The sequence below is a fragment of the Carlito syrichta genome, unplaced genomic scaffold, assembly GCF_000164805.1.
Source record: "Carlito syrichta isolate Samal-C Ts95f unplaced genomic scaffold, Tarsius_syrichta-2.0.1 Scaffold312069, whole genome shotgun sequence".
In the NCBI taxonomy this organism is placed as follows: domain Eukaryota; kingdom Metazoa; phylum Chordata; class Mammalia; order Primates; family Tarsiidae; genus Carlito; species Carlito syrichta.
In genome coordinates, this window is record NW_007256165.1 from 554,463 (window position 1) to 576,537 (window position 22,075).

The 22,075-nt window shown below is 43.2% G+C and overlaps 1 protein-coding gene across 2 annotated transcripts in view; it reads right to left on the reverse strand.

The window, feature by feature from the left end:
* The window catches only part of SLC22A23 (solute carrier family 22 member 23), a 179,874-nt gene that overhangs the window by 141,271 nt on the left and 16,528 nt on the right, over positions 1-22,075 (reverse strand). Inside the window, exons 2-3 of one of the 2 annotated variants that reach the window (XM_021718321.1) lie at positions 17,252-17,491; positions 708-811 (exon numbers count right to left, since the gene is read on the reverse strand). The gene's annotated coding sequence lies outside the window, so the exon portion shown is untranslated. The remainder of the gene's footprint in view (positions 1-707; positions 812-17,251; positions 17,492-22,075) is intronic. The other variant, XM_021718320.1, reaches the window with a different exon arrangement.

Sequence of the window (22,075 nt, forward strand, 5' to 3'; positions counted from 1 at the left end):
GTCTCCACTACCATCATCTTTCCCACCCAGCCTCCATTCTACTAGTCTCATCACTTCATCCTGAACTACGTACCTTGCTCCAGGCACCCAGACTTTCTTAGCCAGCCACAAAGCATATCCATTCTCACCTCTGGCTACCTCCCTTCCCATGCCTGCAGAGCTCATCCATTAGTCAAATGCTGTCCATCTCTCAAGGTCCAGCTCCCCATGGAGCCCACAGAGGCATCTCCTGGCAAAGCCAAGGTCTGTCCCCCCTCTGTCCCCCCATAGGATGTTCTAAGGTGCTAATTAGCACTGCCTTAGTCAGTTCATGTGGGGGAAGTGTCTTCACCTCCCCCTTCCCCCATTTTCTACTTTGTCTTCTGCATCCACCCCTCAGCACCCTGCCCATGGAGTCCTGTACCTAATTCTCCATTAAACATTGAACATCAGGAGGAGATGGGACTGTAGGCCACTTCTGTTAGAGTCTAGCAGCCCGAGAATTTCTATGAGTTTAATTTGCACATCTGAAATGGTCTACTCCATGCACAGGCCATCTTTCTGAGCTCTGCATTCTCCAGTGGCAGAGTAGGCCTTCTGCTCTGGTGCTGACACCAAGAGCAGAGAAAAGAGTCAGTAACAGTAAGCTAACACCCACCACTTCTCTTTAGCAGCACAGGTGTGCTGTGGCTTCCAAAGGTTTGTGTAGCGGGCACGTTGGTACTCACCAGTCAGCAATGCATCCAGTTATTAGGTAGCCAAAGATTAATCCAACCAGTAAGGAGAACTTAGCGATATGGACCTTCCAGGCATTATCACACACAAGATCCCACTAGAGAGGGGCAAATAGAAAATAAATCAGAGAGAAACATATACAGAGCTGGTCGTACTCAATCATAAGGTCAATATAACAACCTGTAGGGACCATGGCACCGCTGCTAGTACTTTGTCACATACACCATGAAGAGTCTCTCCCACAGTTTTGAAAATTCAATGAGAAATATAATTTGCCCACAAAAGGAAATGTAACTTTTTTTGTTCACTCTAGGACAGATTATCTATACCATCAGGGGTATAGATGGCTGCAAGGAGTGATGCCTAAAATCTGGGATGTGTGTTCTTCTATCCCAGCCACCATGGGGAATGTAAACCAAGGTGGGAGTATCAGCTAGGAAGTCAGGGCATCCCTGAGGACCAATGCCCCCTCTTACCCCACAGAGCTGCTCAGATGACCCAGGGCCAGGATGGCCCTGACAACTTTCTACATGGGGTCAACACAAGGAAGCTAAAAGTAACTTTTGCATTTTCATCCCAAACCATGAGTCTTAAAAATAAAGGCAAGAGTTATGGTGAATGTAGAAATATGAACTCTGACTAAGCATTCTTATTTTTTCCTTGAAAATGTTGCTTGCATTTTCACATATTCCCCTGTAAAACTATCAGTACTACTTGGAGAGAAAGCCAATCAATTAGCAAATACAACATTCAGACTGCTTTTGACTATTGTTTTGCATTTAATAAGAAAATAAAAACAATCTTCTAATTAATTTTTCCATTTACAGAAGCAAGAGAGAAACTCATGTTTGTTCCCTCTAGTGATGTGTGTCCAAGTGTGTGCTCGAATTCACACACAGCTTGCATCTGTCAGACAGGCAAATGAGTAAGGTCCCTGCAGGCCAGGCCATGAAGACTGCAGGGCCTTGCCTGCTGTTCTGCACCTTTGCCCACCATCACGGGTATAGATGCCTTCCTTCTGCTGGAAAGACCTTCTTCCAGTTCTGGGCTCATTTCTGGATCAGTGGAGATGGGGGCGTTGAGGGGGAGCTGGAGAGATGCAGGACAAGGAAGGGGATTTGGGAATGCCAGAGCATGTTCCGGAAGTAGAGACAGGATTTATGGGGGTGGGGTATATGGCAGGCATTGGGCTGAGCCCTGGTCTCAACTCTGTCTTCTTAGATGTCTGCCCCTATCCTCTGGTCTGTCCCTTTTGAGACCTAGAGAATTCTGGGAGGGTGTTGTAGGCTCAGGTCCTGCCCTGTCTCCAAACTTATGGAAAGTCCGATGGAACCCAGAGTTCACAGGTGTGGAGCTCAGCTTCAGTGGGATCTGGAAAAAGCAGAGCTCTGCATCTGTAGATGCGGAGTAGGACATCTGGTCTGGACTGAGTAGAAAGGTGCTACCTGACTCATTGTTCCTACTTCTGCCCTGGACTTCCTGGAACACTCACTTGCTCACTGATGCCCCCAAGGCAGGCTTGACTTTCCAAAGACCTGAGGAGGGTGACTTATTCTTCTACCCCATCTGCTTTTGGAGGGATCTGCAATACCAGAGGGATCAAGAAGAAAGGGAATAGGAATGTAAGCACAGACCGCAAGAGGGCCTCGGCAACAAAGGATAGTTTGGGACTTGTCGAGATGTATCCGAATGTTTGGGAAGCAGAGCCCTGCTAGTTGTACAAAGTCTTATGAAGAATTCAGAGGCTAACTTCCTTTGATGACTACTTCATCCTCAAACTGTGCTCCAGAGACCAGCAGCATCAGCATCTCCTAGGAACTAGTTAGAAACTGCAAATTCTTGGGTCCCATTCCAGACCCACTGAATGAAAACTCTGGCAGGAAAGCACAGTCACATAGCTTAACAAGCCCTCCAGGAGATTCTGAGAACAACCGCTGCCTCTATCCTGCCTTATCCCTAGTACCTTGAAGACAATGACTGAGCTTCACTGTCCTGGGCTGGTTCAATCAACTCCCAAGAGCAGGGAGAAACTGAAATGCTGTGTGAACAATGTTCAAGACTAATGCAGGACTATAAAGCTAGGTAATGAGTTAAGCGGGTTTTTGGAGACAAGCCTGGAATACCAATATTTATGTATGTGCTGTTTTTAGGAGGAAATGTATTTTAAGTAATAAAGGGCTTCCAGCATGCAACCTATTTACAACTTCAGGGATACAGGTGTTGCTTTAAAATGCATTATAGCATCATAAGTAATAGTGGGTGTACTGTGCTTTCCACCTAAGTTTATGCACACTGGAAGAGGTAGTACTTCCAACACCTGTAACCACTCATCTCCCAATCACATTCTTGGCAAGAGAGAAGCATGCTCTGAACCCAGACTACTTTGCGGGGATGGGCACCAGCTGCTGTCTCAATGGCAGAGAATCATTTCAAACACTTTCATGCCTCCACCAAGACTTCCCATCTCAGAGTTCACTTGAGTCAAAGAATACAAATGAGTATATCACGTTTATAGGAGATGGTCAGAAGACAAAAAAGACTTTAATAAAAGCACTCAGGAAAGTGGAGGAAATTGCCAATACTGTTGTGACTTCAGCCACCTGAACAATGACCAGGCTTGACCTTGGGTGCCACGGCCCAAGTTAGGTGCTACCTAATAAGATGTTCAGTGGTCACCTCAGTGCAACACCTGTCAATTACCAATGTCAGAGTGGAAAATGAAAATAGTAGAGGATGACTGAGACACTCACATGGATGGCAGGCATGGAGACTGGTTAAAAGTATTTGCTGGTACCATGGCTCTCAGCCTACGGGCACTTATGCACCTGGGAGAGGCGGTCAGAGAACTCAAGGCAAGGCGGCCACCTGGTACCTTAAACCCTCCTCAATCAGGCATAAAAATAGACAGCATATCTAAATTAACAAGCAAACCAACATGGACTCCAGGGCCCAGCAGGTTTAACAAGATAAGGGTTACTCAGGCCTGGTATCTGCCTGAAACACTACCCTTGCCTGCAGTTCAGCAGGGCAGGGTGGGGCTGGGGAACCCATAGAGCCAGCACCCTTGTTTGACTTCTACTTCTGGGATTGACAAAAATGTACAGGGAAAAGAAAATATGTTCAGACATAGTATTATCTCCTAAAGAATTTCAGAAGTGTGAGGAAGTTTTGGTATCACCTGGCTCTCGAAATTTGTTCACATTGCTATAGATAAGAGATGGCAAACTAGTCATTTCACTGAGTGATGTTGAAAGCAATTTATAATTTTTAAGATTAAAAAAACCTGACAGGAGTAATGCTCTAAAAAGTGCATAGTCAGGACTTCCCATAATGGTAACATATTTTGTCTCTTATGCCATCCTTGTCACTTCCTTCCCCATCACACCAATTGCCAATTCTGGCAGATGCTTACTTTCACACATATCCCAAACATGTCCCCCATGCTCCATTGCCCCTCTGGGCAACCTCACTTATAAGAACATGGTAGGCACTCACTCATGTGATTCAAGCTTCCTTTTGGTGTGTCCTTATAGTGTGCGCTGGAAGGCTAAAAACACATTTCCAGACTGTCGTATAGCTGCAGTTTCAAATGTGATTTTGGTCCTGCCAATCAGGTACACACCCTAAATTAAGTTTCCATGTGCAACCTAGTCTAATATCTGGAATGACTTGAATTTGGAAGAGTGAGGGACATACATTTTACTGCTCAGTTCTGGCAGGAGCTAGGTGGCCCGGGAGTCAACAGCTCTGGAGATGGCTAAGGAGGTATGATCCTGGAGTCGGGAGGTTCCCCAGCCTCCAGAGACAGTTTCCTGGGCAGGCTAGCCCTCTAGCCAGGAATCCTTCGGGAGGCCCAGTTTCCAGCTCCTCCAGCAGCTCAGTAAACACTATTTCCCTGTATTCAATTCCTATCTCCTAAATACTGAGTGACTTCTGTTATTTACAAATTGAATCCCATTCCCTGATTCAGTTTCCTTGAAACAGAGTTTGCAGGGGATAAAGACAAGAAGATGGGTCAAGTTACCACTCTCCCTTCTCCTAAGCTAATTCAAGAGTTTCCTTGCAGTGACTCCAGTCTCCCTCAAATCCCTTCCCTAGAGAACAATGAAAACAATACTTTAATTAAGCATGTTAACAATTCATCAGTAGGTTTAACAAGGTCCTAAAAGCGTTAAAGTCATGGCACCATTTCATAATCTTGAGTAAGCTTTCTTTGCCATTGTTCTAAGATCAGGGACATTCTATAGTGATGCCATGTGGTGATATAAGTAACTCCAAAGAGTATGTCTACCAGTTACATACCACTCATTAGTTGCTACCTGGCCTGTTAAAAAAAAAAAAAAAAGAAAAAAAAGGGCAGAGGTTATAGAAAATCTGGTAGACTTTTTATAACTATAAACATTGAGAATAAGCTTAAAAATACAATTTATATTATTTTAAAAGATATAATTGAATTGCTTGACTTGCTAGAGTGGAGAAACAGTCAAGGAAATGAATGAAATTTCTAAATAGGGTGGAATATAAATAGGAGATAAGGTAAACAATCTTATTTTCAACAGTAATGAATTCCATGATCAAATAAAATGTAAAACAAGAACATAAACAAATTGGAAGAGAATAGATTACTTCTCTGATTTTGAAGTAAAGCCGAATCTCTAAAGACAAAAAATAAAGGGAAGAAAAAACTACCTATGGAAACATCTGGTAGATTTTGTAGCAATTTAACTGTTGCTACATCATTATTAATTTTAATTATTATTTAAAACTTCCATGCATTCAAATACCATAAACATAACTATAAAGCTCTAAATTTGTAGAATATATTGACAAGTTTAACACCCTTAATATTTAATGAGCATTTACATATCAATATACACCAATTCTCCAACTAGAAATGGGTTAAGCACCCAGACAATTGACAAAACATGAAATACTTTAAAAATAGTTAAAAAGACACTTGGGAAATATTTGATTCTGCTAATGAAAATCAAAACACAATGCTTTGTTTTTCAAGAAAAATTTTTAAAATTTTCTAAAGATGTGAAATAAACAAAGAAGTGCAAATCTGTATAAGGAATACACATAAGTACTGTTTTTCTGGAAGGCAATTTGGCCTTGTACAGATTTGCAAGGAATACACAGCACATTACTTTAAACAGTGTCCACTCTTTATCCAGCAATTCCCTTTCTTGGAACTTCTTCCCAAGGAAATTATCAGAGACACCCACAGAGGTTCCCATACAATGTTGCTCACTGGCTTGTAACTTGAATAAAAGTTGAGAACCTTTAAAGACACTTATAGAGCCACTAAAAATTTTGCTTTTGAAAATGAATGACTGAGAAAAATGCTCATGATATAATGGCATGATAAAACCTCAGAATGAAAAAAACCGAAAAAAACAGTGAACAGAAGAGATGCTTATATATGCAGAAAAAATTGGAAGAAGATATTTCAGGATATGTATTTATGGACATATTTATGGATGTGTATTCACATGTGTATTTATGTCCATTTTCCAAATGTCCTACAATTAATCTATGAACCTTAAAAAGAGAGAAAAATTATAGGTAAAAATAATGTAAACTCCCATAGTGGTAGTGGTGGTGATAAAGCTAAAACAAAATCATTGAAAAACAAACCACCAAAGAAGAAACCTTTTCACCTTTTCAGGAATACATATTTTAAGACAATCTTATAAATCAGGCTTAGAGGAAGTTTGTTTTGAAAATGGCTTGGAACAAACCATGTCTTCATAGCCTGAAGTTTGTGTGTGTCAATGCTCACTGACTAAAGCAAAAAAATGTTTTTAGGGAATTACATAAAAAATTTCCCCAAAGTTTCATCTTTTGCAGTGGAGATCCCCATTTGAGCTTGTTCATCAGTCAACCATGAGGGTTTTACCAAACACAATGTATGCTGCCCATTTTCAACCTGAGCAGAGTCAGTTGACATCAAAAGAAATATTTCTGTTGAGCACTACAAAGAGGACAATACTGCTTAAAACTTCAAAAGCTTAAATAAAACAAAATTCCTGACTAGGTCGCAGGAATTTAGAGAAATGTAGGGTCAGCATTTTTCCCCCTAAAATAGAGTTCCAGCAGGCTTTCATGAACTAGTGTTTTATATGCCATGGGTTTGCTGTGCTCTGCGTTTCTTAACTGGAGACAATAGAAATGGCAAGAACACACACATGCAGAGTTCACCCTGGAAGATTAGTCATAGACAGACAAAAGAAACAGTCTCCCTAAGCTGGGCTGATGAAGAATGCTCGCTACAATTAGCTTCCTAACAACTAGATAGCCTGTGCTACCCTGTGCTTTTCAGTATTTTTAATTTAGCGGCATATGGGTTTTTTCCCCCTAAAAGATTCCATCAAAATTTGAGGTGTAAGGCATGATTTGAAAACTTCCAATTACTCTCTGCTTTGTGCCTCTAAGCTCATCCTCCAATTTTAGGAGGCTCGCTGTCAACAGTAGCCAACACAACTGCCAATTAGAGTTGGCATCCTCGCAAGCTTCCTTAAAGGACAGAATCAACATCCTTGCCAGGTACTCTGGGGGATTTTTTTTTAAGTTTTGTTTCATGCTGCTCAAATTGCTCCTCAACTTTCTTTTTTTCTACCTTAGTGCCAAATTAATAACCATGGCACATTGAGGGAAATAGCTGAAGCAAAAAACTATTGAAAGCATGTCTCTGCTGGATCGAAGATACATCCGACTGGCAAGCTTGCATTCCCAGCTTCTTGGAGGAAATCCATTCAAAGGCACAGTGTTAAAGCTGGTCACATTCCCTAACCTTCATGTAGTCCTATTTTTATGAGTAATGTAGTAATTTTTTATTCATTCTAACCCTTAAGCAACCATCTACCTTTTGTCTTTTTCTCTTCAAATGACAACTTTCACTGCCTGCTCCCCTCTGTGCAGTACAGTCTTCCCAGTGGAAGGGAAATGGAAATTACTTCATGTAGTGACACTGGGGCTTTCCCGGTTCCTACGGGATTTGAACATTTTTTAAAGGGCTAGAGATATAGATCTTCTTTCCACAAGAATTTAAAAGGGAAACCAAAAAATAACCAACTAAACATAGCCTCAGTTGAGCTGATGTGGGATTATCTCTGAGAAAACAATACGAATCAGTTTTCCTTTTACTTGGTTCTTTTTCTTAAAGGAAAATAAGGCTGTGCATCGCTCTGAGCAGAAGTTTGCATTATTCAATGTTCTTATGCAGTGCCCTCTGTGGCATTTGGAGAAGCTGAATAGATACAAGGCAGCACAGATTATTAATAAGCAGTGCCTTTCTACCAACCAAAACCTTGAAGAGTCTTTACAAATTCTGCAACGCATATTTTACTAATGGCCCTCACACTCTACTGCTGAGAAAAATAAATAAATAAGAGTAAGTCCTATAAGTTAAAGAGGCCTACAACAAAACAGAAGAGAGAGAAATAGGAAGGAAGGAAGGAAGGGGGAGGAGAGGAAGGGAAGGAAGGGGAGGAAGGAAGGACGGAAGGAATGAAGGAAGGAAGGAAGGAAGGAAGGAAGGAAGGAAGGAAGGAAGGAAGGAAGGAAGGAAGGAAGGAAACCCCACAGAGCTCTAAGCATCAAAGGGGAGTTGTGCCATGCATTACTAGAGGTTCTCTTCTAGAGTATTAACACTTAAGATACTCAACTGATTCTGGAAAAGAGTCAAGGGAAAGGAACTTCTGATGGTAGTATCAGGGAATCCTTGGCATGAGAAGACTTTAATGACCCAGGTGATTGATCATGGGACAACTTGGAGGTAGGAGGAAAATCATCTTTCACTTGCTGAAAGCAAGCGCTCTGCTGTAACATGACCTTGTTAAGTTCGCTTCATGGCCTGACTCACCCATTACCTCTTATTCACAAGCCTGCCCTGCCTACCTCTCTCACCACCACCCTCTGCTCCAACACTCCTACCATGACCCAGCCTTGCCAAAGCACTTGCCAACTCCCAAAATGCCTTGGTGTCCTTGGCTCGCACTGCTATTCTGTGCCCAACCCCAATACCTCACTCCCCACACCCTTTCTTTTCTGGCTCAACGCCTACCTCAAAGGATAAGGCTCATTCAATCAGAACTATTTAACGTTGTCAGTCAAAGTGTGGTCGACTTTCTATACTGCTTGTTTTTTTTCTTTCAGTGAGTACATATTACCATTGTAAGCATACAACTAAGTGAAAAGGTAAATGGTGTACAATTATAAATGTACAAAGGAAAGCATTTCTATATTTTTATCAAGTTTAATAAACTCAATTGATGGGTTCCCTGTCCCCAGGCTGAATGAGTTTCTCTGTTTCTGTGCTTTACAGACTACTTCACTAATGATAAACAATCAGACTATTTATTTACAATATATCATAATGGTCTGTTTCTAAGTCTTTCTTCTGCTGTCTCACAGGTCAGCAACCTATAGCTCATGGGCTAAATATAGTTCTGCTGCTTGGTTTTGAAATAAAGTTTTAATGGCACACAGCTGTGCTCCTTCATTTATTTATGTATTCATTTAAGACTGCTTACATACTACAACAGCAAAGCTGAGCAGCTGCCACAGAGACCACAAGGTGCACAAAGCCAAGCATATTTACACTTTGGCCCCTTATGGGCAAGCTTTGCTGACTCCTGCACTAGACTGCAAGCTCCTTGAGGAAAGGGACCATGTCTTATTCTACATGCTTAGTACCTGTGCTAAAGCCTGGAACTAGGGGGAAACAAAGCCATAGAGGAATGACCAGTCCCAGAAGTCAGGATGCTCTTTGTGTTTGCTTGTGTTCGCTGTACCCTGTTATTTATCTTCTTAATCCTTTTTTCCTCCTGTGATTATTTCTTCAAACACAATTTAATTTAAATAATTAATGCACAATTATTGTGTAAAATTTATATAGACAATACAGTTTTTAAATATTTCTGCCGAACTCTTCACTATTGGTAATTTTCCCCTAGAGGAAGACACTTCTAGTTTTAGTATACAAGTCAATAGAAAATTGGGTATATATATATATATATATATGAAATTTATTTAAAACAATGACTATTTCTCTCTTAATAGAACAAATCTATTACATTACATTGTTCTAGGAGAAGAAAGGAAACTAAGATTAATTAAGTATTTGCCATGTGAGAGGGGCTCTGCTAACTGCTTTGACCAAGCTTCCTCATCAAGTAATCACAACAGTCCTATCACATGGGCATTATTACTAGAGTCCACCTTATAGATTAAGAAATTGAATGAGGCTGAGAGGTACAGCAACTAGTTCAAGTTCTTGATCAATGGCTCTTAAATAGATTATAAATAGAATCTATATCTGATTAAAACTCAGGTTCTTTCCCCCAATAAACTCAAAGAGATAGCCTAGTTCATGCAAATAAAACCAGTTCTCTGTTTTATATTAGCTTGTTATAGGTTATATAAATTTGTCTTGCCAAGAATTCAATACACTTCATGTACATGGAAGCAAAGTATTATAGTAGAAATAGGACAGGCATTAGTGTTATTTCATTGTTATGGTAACTAAACAAAAATAGCTGCAAAAATATCTGTGAATAGTAGGTATTTGATAAATGGCAGCTATCAAGAATAATAACACACTATTTGACTTACCACAGAATTTATAATACCAAAATGCTAGAAAATTTATGGTCAACCTAATTTTAAAAATGAGGAGACTAAAACCCAGAGAGGAGAAGTAACTTGCTCTATGGTATATATATAAAAAAAAAAGGCTTGTAGCAAGCCAGGTTCTCCAGCAGGTTGACCTGATATACAGAGTTGCAGGACTCTCCTTGCAAACCTCACAAGTCAATTCCTGTCGAAAGGATAACTCCTAGTCTAATGGTTGGTCTATTGGCACTACCTTCATTCCAGTCTCAGACCCTTACAACAGGAAGGATTAAAAAAATTTAACTCAGCATTTCAATTGAGACCAACTCTTAGGTTTCCTGCCAAACTGTCAACTTTTTTTTTTTTTTTTACAACATATGAATCAGAGTAGTAGAGAAGCTAAACCAGTTTTTCTCCTATTTCAACACCGGTCTAACCATCTTGAAATGAATGTCCTTTCAGTTGTTGTCCACTAGGTAAAATGCTCTCTAAATAAGGTTGGGTTTTTGTTTTATTTTGTTTGACCTATTCTGGCTTACATTGGAAGCTAGTGCAACTGTGGATCTAAATGATCATCTTTTCATGAAGACAGCCAACATCAACCTGCTAAAAACAAGGTACACAAAACCTGAGTCTGCAATGGCCCCACACTGTGTCTCAAACTTAACAAACAGTCTATCGGGGAGCATAATTTTTCAAGTTTTTACCAATTTGGACTTTGTCTTCATCACCACTTGGGCTGAGCTATAGCTTCCATATTCTCGGAGGAAGAACATCACTTGGTAAAAAAGGGGGAGGATGGCATTTTAGAGACTAAAGTGGCACCTGAGTCCAGTGACCAATGTGACTGCCAAGAGCAGCTGGGGGTCACAGAGTGAGCTTGGAGTCTGAGCCTGATGAATCCAGTTTTGGCTCTAGCTCTGCTCTGAAACCATCGTACGACCCTGGGCAAGGTTTTCCCACCTCATGGGGGCTCAGTTTTAACATCTATGATGTAGGAGTCACAAAACCTATACTCCAGGGTTATAATAAGAGTCAAAAATCATATAAGGAGTGAGCCTGGTGCAGGAACTGGCACGAGGTGATTATTATTAATTAATCCTGTCAGTTAAGCAGGTCCTCGGGGGCTTATATCTGTTGGTAAGTAACATTTGGATCTGAGAGTAATAAAACTACTTCAAAAAGGGTTTTGCTTATTTAGAGTCTGAGCTATCCATTTTAGCCTCACCCCTAACTGACCCAAATTAAGGGGTATTTTACTAGTTTACATCCTGTCTGCACAGCCAGCACCAGAATAGAAAATGGGCCAGGCGCGCACAGCAGATGCCCTCCTGGGAGCAGCTGTGTTCACAGCTGGGAGGGGCTGCAAGGAGAACCAGCCGGGTCTACATAGGGCTCTCCTCTGCTTCCGAGTCCTTCCACCAAACTCAGGATGCCGTGCCCTTCACCTTGTCCTCCTCAGCAGCATCCCATAACAGCACACAGCTTCGTTTCCAACACTTTCTGCAATCATTCCTTAAACACACGATTTCCTGACAAGGAAAAAAAAGAAAGAAAAAAAAGAAAAAGAGGATGGTTCTCAAAAGCTGGTAACACTCTTACACTCAAAAGTGTATTTATATGTTTTTCCCTGAACTACCTGTTAATCTCCTAAAAAACACTGTACTGAATTGGCAGTTTGACAGTAAAACGTGACTGTGCAGTCTGGGTCCAGGCTAGCCAGACTCTGCCCTTGGTTGGCAGAGGAAAAGGGGTGGTTGCACCCAAGGAAGCAGCTCTCACCTTCCACCTGCGTGCGTCTGGTGGAAGAGTTAACTGAGGATGAGTTAACTGAGACAGTAAAACTCAAAGCGTCCTGAAGTCAAGCCAAGATCGTCTCCCTGGAGGATGATGCTCCCTACCCTGGGAGAAAACTGGGGCCTGGCCTGATGTGTACAGGGACAGGGAAAGGAATGAGGGTACACAAGACAGTTCAAGCCTCAGCAAGACAAAATCTCGGCCCTCACCACACCATCTCCAGTCAGTCCTTCTTGCCCTTCCTCACCCTCCAGGCAGGCTCAGATTATTTATTTATTTATTTATTGTTTGAGTTGGAGTCTCACTCTGTTGCCCAGACTGGAGAGCAGTGGCCGCTCCCGGCCACCGCAGCTCGACTTGCTGGGCTCCGGCGATCCTTCTGCCTCAGCCTTCCGAGTAGCCGGAATTACAGGCACGCACTACCATGCCCAGTTGATTTTTTGATTTATTGTAGAGATGAGGTCTTGCTGCCCAGGCGGGTCTTGAACCCGCGGGCTCAGGCAATCCACTCACCTCAGCCTCCCAAAGGTGCGGGATTACAGGCTGAGCCACCGAGCCTGGCTAGACTCAGATTTTTAATACTGGCAAGAGGCCTGGGATGAACAGCTCCGGAGAGAACCTCCTTCTGCCACTCATGGATTTAGAATGACAGGGCTTGGGGGATGTGAACTTGCTGATGGAAACACCAGAGTGAACACAATAAAGTCTTTCTGCTGCAGTGTGAACTGCAATCAATGTTTGGGGTTCCATGAGTTTGGCCTTGCCTAACAAGTCAGGGCCTCTGAATTACATCCCAGTCCTTCCAAAGTGATACTTAACTACTGACTCAACAAAGCTGCCTTGACAAAGCTTGGCACAGGACAATCAAGTCGACTCTTTTGACATTCTCCAATTCTTTCTTTTCTTTTTCAAAGACAAATAGGAAGCAAAAGACAAGGTACAAAGATAAAGTGAACAATCCACAGAGGAAGCCCTTAACAACTGGACTATCCTCCCTGTGTAGCTAAATTTTTAAGATGCACTCACTTTTAAGTCAGCAGCTGAAGCATTTTTTGAAGTCAGCATGCCTGAAAAGAGCATCAAGAGTGATTAATCTAAAAAAGGGAATCAATGGTTAATTTGATTAACAAAGTTAAACTAGTGTCTCCTTTGCAGGACTTCTCAGAGTCTTTACTATGTTACTGTGCATCACAAATCCTGAAAAGGGGGCTCTGTATGACGCATTTTCCAAATGTGTATGGTTTTATAAATCCTCTTGCCTCACCACACACCTACTTCCAAGGGCAATTCTGGACTACAGAATATCAGATAATTTACCGTGTATATTTTGTTTGCCCTTGATGACCTAATGTATGAACACAATACAAATTACAGCACATGGAAATTTAGGATTTTAAGGTTGGAGTAAAACAGTCATGTCATCCTTGACAATCTTCATGAAGGGAGAGAAGGAGGGATATTTATGTATATAAAAAAAAGTTCAAATAACCAAAGGAATGTTTTTCTACATTTAACCACAGAAAATAAAAATGATAACTATTTTCCTCTGTCTTCTCAAGATATTATAAGTGCTAATTGATAAGACATGGACAAGCAGTAAATACTCATAGGAAATGATTTGCAAAAGGTCAACCACAACAAAAAGCAATCAACTGTAAAATTCTGCTTCCTTGAAAAGAAACATATCTGCACTGCATGTCTCCAGCTCTTTTGCAGGACAATTGCTCCATCAGCCCAAGTCCAATAGTGGCTATGCAGTATGCAGGCAGTTGTCTACACTACCTTTTTTTTTTTTTATTAATTGTAGAGACGAGGTCTCGCCAAGTTGCCTGGGCTGGTCTTGAACCTGCGGGCTCAGGCAATCCCTGAACCCACCTTGACCTCCCAAAGTGCTGGAATTATAGGCTGAGCCACCGAGCCTGGCCCTTTTTTTAACCCCAAAAAGCAAAAGCAGGAGCATAAAAAGATAGTTGCATACTCATGTTCATAGCAGCATTATTTACAAGAGTGGAATCATTGTAGAAGCAACTTAAGTGTTCATCAATAGATGAATGGATGAACAAAATTTGTCTATTCACACAATGGAATATGATTCAGTCTTAAACAGGAAAGAAGTCAGGCACAGTGGCTCACACTTATAATCCTAGCACTTTGGGAGGCAGAGGTGAGAGGACTGTCTGAACCCAGGGGTTCAAGACCAGCCTGGGCAACATGGCGAGACTGCGTCTCTACAATAAATCAAAAAATTAACCAGGTGTGGTGGTATGTGCCTATAGTTCCAGCCTCTTGGAAAGCTGAGGCAGAAGGATCATGTGAACCCAGCAGGTGGAGGCTGCGGTGGCTGTGAGCATGCCACTGCACTCCAGCCAGGGTGACAGAGTGAGACTCCGGTTCAAAAAAAAAAAAAAACCAGAAAAAAAGAAAGAAATTCTGACACATGCTGCAACATGGGTGAACCCTAAAGACAAGCTAAGTGAAATAAACCATCATTAAAGAACAAATACTGTTTGATTCCATTTACATGAGATATATGTTAAATTCACAGAGACAGAAAGTAGGTACCGGGGCTGGGGCAAGGAGGCAATGGGAAATTGTTATTTAATGGGGACAGAGTTTCAGTTTGAAAAGATGAAAAATTTCTGGGGATGGTGGTGGTGATGGTGGCACAACAATGTGAATGTACTTAACGCCACTGACTTATACACTTAAAAACTGTTAAAATGACACATTTTATGTTATTTATATTTTACCACATTAAAAAAAGTTTTTAAGGCCGAGCATGGTGGTTCAAGCCTGTAATCCCAGCACTTTGGGAGGCTGAGGCAAGAGGATTGCCTAAGCCCAGGGGTTTGAGACCAGCCTGGGAAACTTGGTGAGACCTCATCTCCACAATATATAAAAAAAAAATTAGCTGGGCATGGTAGTATGCACCTGTAGTTCCGGTTACTTGGAAGGCTGAGACCAGCAAGTCGATGCGGGGGTGGCTGTGAGCATGCCACTGCACTCCAGCCTGGGCGACGGAGTGAGACTATGACTCAAAAAAATAAATAAATAACTAAACAAAATAAATAAATAAAAAGTTTTTAAAAACGGTGTTATTGGCTAGGCATGGTAGCTCATTCCTGTAATCTCAGCACTTTGGGAGGCCAAGGCGGGAAGATTATTTGAGGCAAGGAGTTTGAGACTAGCCTGGGCAACATAATGAGACCTCAGACCTCATCTCTACAAAATAAATAAATAAATTGCCAGAGTGGTGGCACATGCCCATAGTTCCAGCTGTTAGGGAGACTGAGGCGGGAGGATTGCCTGTATCCTGGAGGTCAAGGCTGCGGTGAGCTATGATCATGCCACTGCACTGTAGCCTAGGTGACAGAGTGAGACCCTAACCCTAAAACAAATAAACAAACAAAAAAATCCAACTGTGTTATCTTTAGGAAATAGGTTAGTTGGTGTCCTGATTAACTTAAGCACAGATGGCAAAGCACTTTGAAGAGAAGCCAAAATCAAGACCTGAGCAGAAAGCACTGGGGTAACCACTGCTTTCCTGCCTATTGTCAGTCTTGTGGATTATATTCTCAAGAACATCTTCTCCAGGGTGCAGAACTCGCTGTCTGGCATCTTGTTTCCATTGGCGGTGAGAAGTTCTCAAATTTGCCCATGGATGGTGGAAGGGTGGAAGGATGGTGCCCACTAAGAGAAAGAGTAACTAGACTGTCCCACCTCACACAGCCACCTCCCCGCAACTTCTCACAAGTTCAAGCCAGGTCACCCCAAGCTCTTAGGTCCTGGCCTCATGTAAATACATTTTCTCCCTTTGTGTCACCACCTAATACCCAGCATGGGCAAGACCCCATGAGGACTGATCCGCATGTTGTGCAGACCAATGGCACAGTTTCCTTCTTCAATGACCATGTGTTGGTCACCTACTAAGTGCCAGGCCCCAAGGACACCAGAACAGTGCTGTCCTTCTTTAAAAAGAGCAGCGTCTAGGGGTGGAAAATGGGACATGAATAAGAAATGATAGTGCTGAGAAATAAAGAGCTGTGGTAGCAGACATCTAGAAGGTGCTATAAGAGCTCCCCAGAGGGGCCCTGTTCAGGTTCGGAAGACCAGAAGGGAAAGTGATGGTGGGAAGGGTATTTGCGTTGGAAAAACACAGCACGTGTGAGGGTTTAGAAGTGTGGGGCAAGGATGAGGGAGGTTTCCAGAAGGGAGACCCATACTTGGGTAGGACACTCAGGATGGGTATGACGGGCATATCCTATGGGGGCACACCTGCACCCCATGTTACAGAGTAGAACCTTTAACCAAGACTAGCTTTAAAATGCAATTAAAATGTCAACTAAAATCAAACCCTACCTTGAGCTCTTAATTGACACTGTTATAAGTATCAAGGATCACAGCCTTTCAGAAGAGGAGGACCAAATTCCTGACCCTGGCTCTTTGGGGGACAAGGAAGGGGAGAAAGGGGGAGAGTGACAGGAAGGGAGGGCCAATAAAGCTCTAGTCTTTCAAAATACCACCTATGGGTGGGCATGAAGTTGGCAAGCTATTGATCAGTCCTTGATTAACAGGTTTAAGACATGGATGAACCCAGAAGGGAGTGGGATCAATTCTTTCAGTCATTTGTATCTCAATGTGAATTGCTTTAATCTCTTAGCTAAAGATGAGTTGCCCCCACGTTTTGGTTTTGGAAAGTAGGAACAGAAAAAGAGGCCATCTGAGAGGACTCAGGAAACATCCTTCCATAAAGAGATATTGAACAGTTGGGTATAATACAGCACCAAAGGTGGTGGGGGAGGCAAGGGGCAGTGGCAGGCATTGATTCTGAAAGTGAGGATGCAGAGCAGTTAAGTGTGCTCATTTGCCAGGGCTGATCTCAGTTGTGCCCTGTGACCTTCCATACTTCTTGTTTCAGAGGCCTATGATAATACAGGTAGCTGTATGATGCATTGTGGTCGTGGATTTTACAACTGTCCTCTGAGCTCCAATGGAAGCTCCTTGTAGAAAAGGACTCAGATTAAGTGCATATCTCAAAGCACACACTCTGCTGAGAGGGAGTATTCATATCCATCCTTCCATGGAATCCCTCAAAGCCTTATGCAATAGGTGACGTCTCTACCTAGAAAATTAGGTTCTAGGAGGCTGAGAAAGTTCCTAAGGTACAGCGGTGGCTCCAGGATTCAAAGCCAATTCTCCTGCATCTGAGCCCAGTGCTCTCATTCCTACCTCTGCTCCCTGGACCTCAAGTCACTGAGAACCTGTGGCAGGAAAGTTCCATCTTCTCCACCGAGTGAACACTGGCTCCTTCTATGACCATTCAGGCTTTGAGAGTAGGCTAGCTGTGAGAGTGTGAAAAAGCCTCAGTTTAAAGTAAAATAATTTTTAGGGCAACCCCCTTGGATCCCCTCCTGCTCTAGGAGCTTTTCTGTCCTCTCAATAAATCCTGCTTTCTAAAATAAATAATAAAGTAAAATAAAATAATTTTTAACTGTGCCTTTTCTCCAAATCCTGAGATGCTTTTGCAGAACCCAAAAGAACCAACCATCCTCACTGTTGCACACAACTGCCCTCCAACTTACTGGAGGACAAACAGAGGGAGCTTCCAGGAACTGTGGCTCAGTAACTCCAACAGCCATAGCGACGAATGTATCACTTATGCCTCCAATCTTGACACTGCGACCCTAATAAAAGTATACCACCAGCTGCCTAGCTCACTGTGAGAGAAACAGAGGTCATCTTGGAGGACGTGTGTGCACAGGCACAAACATGCTTCCTGACACAGGGCCGAGCGGTGCCAACTTGGAGCACTGTGAGAACCCTATGAAAACACCTGGCTTCATGTGTTTAAATGTGGAGATGCCTGCCTGCAGGCTGATGCTCCCTGCCAGGTTTTCAGACAGGAGAGGAAACCTGAGAGGTCTGGCCCTACTCCTCTCATTAACTTAACCCTGCTGGGAAATGCTCCCTGGTTGCTTGCTGAACCTAACGCAGGGCTCATAGGATCTTGCAGGGCAGATTCCAGCAGAAGATAATTCCCCTCCTTTTCTCTGGTTCTCACAAGTCAGGATTCTGTGGCTCTTGCGTTTAGCTATAGGTTGCGTGACAGCAGAGGCCCCAACTGTTTTGCTTGGGATTTTGCTCCAAGGGCTCTTGGGTCCAGGGTTGCCTGCCCTGTGAGGTCTGCCTGGGTCATTCTTACAGAAAGGGAGGACTAGGTGGTCCCATTGAGCCCTACATGCAGGGAGGGCTACAGAGAGACATGCAGGCAGGTCTGGTTGCCTGAAGCCACTCTCACGTGCCCCTGGGGTGGGAAGAAACTCCATCAGAACTGCTGCTAAGTCACCCTGGGTGACACATAGCAGCTGACTGGCAGTGCCACCTCCAGGTGGCTTCTCTCCACCCACGCGGCCCCACCACCATTTGAGGTGCTCCTCATCAGCCTTGAGGAGTGAATCCCAGGAGCTGTGGGGCCACAACTCTCTAGAGCCTGGGATTCCTGCCCCTAAGAGATAGTAGCCTCCTCCCCACATCCCTGGCCCCTTCTGCTTCCCACCCCAAAAAAGAAAGGAAAAAGAAGGAAATTTGCCTAGCTTATAAACAAGTCAAGACCTCTTACTGGCTGCCCTGATTCTGCCAATCAGCTCTTAAATATTAACACTGTGGGTAGTCAGGGATGGAGAAGATTGACAATGTTCGCTTTACAATGTGCATAACAGTCGGTGCATAACAGCCTCAAACTGGAAACAACCCCGTGTCCATCAATGGGAGAGAGAGAAACAGTGCAGTCTACACACACAGGGGACACTACTCAGTAACAAACAGGAATAGCTACAATGTACACGACAACACCCACGGATCTGAGAGGAGACTCACACAATGACTACAGATGGCAGGATCCACTGCAGGACCTTCCAAGGTAGGCAAAACTAAGCTGCGGTGATAGAAATTAAAACAGTGGTTGCCTAAGCAGTGGACTGACTGGAGATGGGCAGGAGGAAATTCACTAGGCTGCGGGGAAATATCTTACCTTAGGTGATGGTTTGTGGGCGTACGAGTCAAAAACCACTAAACTACACACATAAAATCTGTGCATTTTACTATGTGAAAATTATACCTGCATTTAAAAAAAAACCCTGGGAAATTTTTTAAAATGGGCCCCAAAGACAGGGGAGGGGATGTCACAGTTTCTTTCCTTCCCCCAACAGCACAAAGGTCAGGTGACAAAGAGGAGTCGCAAGGGGTATGGTCAGTGCACTAGCAGAATAACTCTAACACCTGGATCAACCTCCAGGAGCGAGGTATTTGTTTATATCTTCTCTTCTGCTTAAAAAGTAGATCTCTAGGCCAAGAGCTCAGAACAGAGACATGGACAGCTCACACAGTTGCTATTTCAAGTCCTTCACACAGTTGCTATTTCAAGGCCTGAGTTTCTTCACAGACATGGTTATGGGCTGCCTGTCTGTTCAAAACAAGAGCCTTGCTGTCACTGTATCAAAGGCAAGCAACACAGTCTAACCTGACTACACGTCTCCAAGAAACCCAGGCAGAGAACCCAGGTGTAACAGTGGCACTAGGAAGGGCTGCCGGAAGTGGAGCGTCCACGCTTACAGAAGCAGCAGGAGAGGACTGGGGTTCAAATCTCAGCTCCAGGCGGGCTCGGGTTCAGCCTGTAATCTCACGCTTTGGGAGGCTGAGGTGAGTGGATTGCCTGAGCCCGTGGGTTCGAGACCCGCCTGGGCAACTTGGCGAGACCTCATCTCTACAATAAATCAAAAAAGTAGCAGGTCGTGGTAGCACGCGCCTGTAGTTCCAGCTACTTGGAAGACTGAGGTGGAAGGATCGCCGGAGCCCAGCAGGTCGAGGCTGCGGTGGCCGGGAGTGGCCACTGCACTCCAGTCTGGGCGACAGAGTAAGACTCCAACTCAAAAACAAAAACAAAAACAACAAATCTCAGCTCTGCTACACTGCTTAGCTATGTCATAAGCCACAGAAAGACCCACTTCTCAGGGGTGGTTGTCAGGATTCACCTGGCACCTGTAAGACAACGAGACCAGCAAACCTGCTGCAAATGACTCTTCCTCCCCTCTCCACTCTCCTTTTCTATCCTCCCTCCATGTCTCTCCTTCCTGTATCCTCCTCTTCTCCTCCCCTTTCTCTCCCCCACCCCCAAGTGCCCGATACAAACCACCCCTGTTCACAGCCAACTTTCTTCTTTACAGTGACAGGGACTGCCCTTCCCTCTATTACCTGCCCCCTCTGTCACTACCTGAACTCCAACCACAGCAGCCGCTTTCACTGGCACAGTGATAATTTCACAACAGGCGAAACGGGATGGAAACCCTCTTCTTGCAAAACTATTGTGAAGGATAGAATCACTCCATGTTCCAATGATACAAATATCCTCCCTTCTCCTTAAATGGGCTCTGTGGTGGGTTGAATTGTATACACTCTCCCCTCAACAAGTTATGCTGGAATCTGAACCCCAGCACCTCAAAATGTTACCTTATTTGCAAAGAGTTTTTACAGAGGTGATGAAGTTAAAATAAAGTCAGTGGGGGAGGGGCTACACTATATAATACAACTGTGTCCTCAAAAAAAGGGGAGATGTGAACACAGCCAAACACAGATGGAAGATCACAGGAGACACAGGGAGAAGGTAGTCATCTACAAGCCAAGGAGGAAAGACTCGGAGGAAATCAACCCTGCTGACTGACACCTTAATCTTGAATATCCAACCTCCAGAACTGGAGATGATAAATTTCTTTGCTTTAAGTTGCCCATTCTGTGGTATTTGTTATGCAGCCCTAGCAAGTTAATACAGTGTGGAGAGTATGGCTAGCGCTGAGGAAGGCGTAGAGACAGACAGAAAGAACTGGGGACTAGAGTCTATCCTACCTCTGGACTTTCAGAAATGTCATATGTATTTCTGTATTTTTTTAAACTCAGTTTGATGTGAGGTGTCCTAACAGACCCCCAAGCTTTCTATCCCTTCATAACATTGTGCGAGTCTCTCCTCCTAAAAGAAATGAAGGTTTCCCCTCACCGTTTCCCATCACAGGCCTCACATCCCAGTTATTCCCAACTTCTACCCTTCCACATCTCTGTGCTCAGCACATTCCTCAGCCCAGGCTGCCTCCTTCCACCCCAGCTCTGGCTCCTATTCTCACTGCACACTCACAGAGCTCCTGACCTCCTCCCCATCTCCTGGAGTCCTACCACAGTGCTGCACACACAGTAGCTGCTCAATATACCTCTGAATAAGACATACTGCTCTGGATTGTCTTATGTGCTGTCTTCCCAGTGTATAGCTTCAACTATGAGATTAGGCCACTGTGTTTGTTATACAGATTCAGAGCACAAAAAGAAGATGCTGTGTCATCAACTGCCCGTACTTAAGGAGAAAATGCGTTTTGCAGACTTATGAACCTCTTTTCAATATGATGATCTATGAGTCTCTAAAGTCCCTGGTAACTTTCTGCCCATGAAAGTCATTTCAGCCTCCCAAAACCTGCTACTGAAATTGAGGCTCATAATCACAGTTGCAGTTTGGATTTCCTCACCACCCTTTCCTTGGTCACTTATCTAAGACCCCAGAAAGAGGTAGAGTTATAAGTGGTGAAAAACAAGAAGATAAATGAGAAATGAATTAAATAGAGAAATCACTGCTTATACTTACATCACAATTCAATTCAAACATGTTATCAACAGACACATAGGACTAAAAAAAACAAAACAAAACAGGAACACTCCATAGCTTTGATGTTATCCATTTCTGACAATTTTTTCTTATGAGACTTCCCAGAAAATATTAAAAATAAGTTTTCTATTAAAATAAAATAACAATTTAAAACCCCCTTACGGGAACTTACTAGATTGGATGACGCCATGAAACCACCATGCCACTGACAGGCCCCTGTACAAACACACCACCTTCTTACATGTT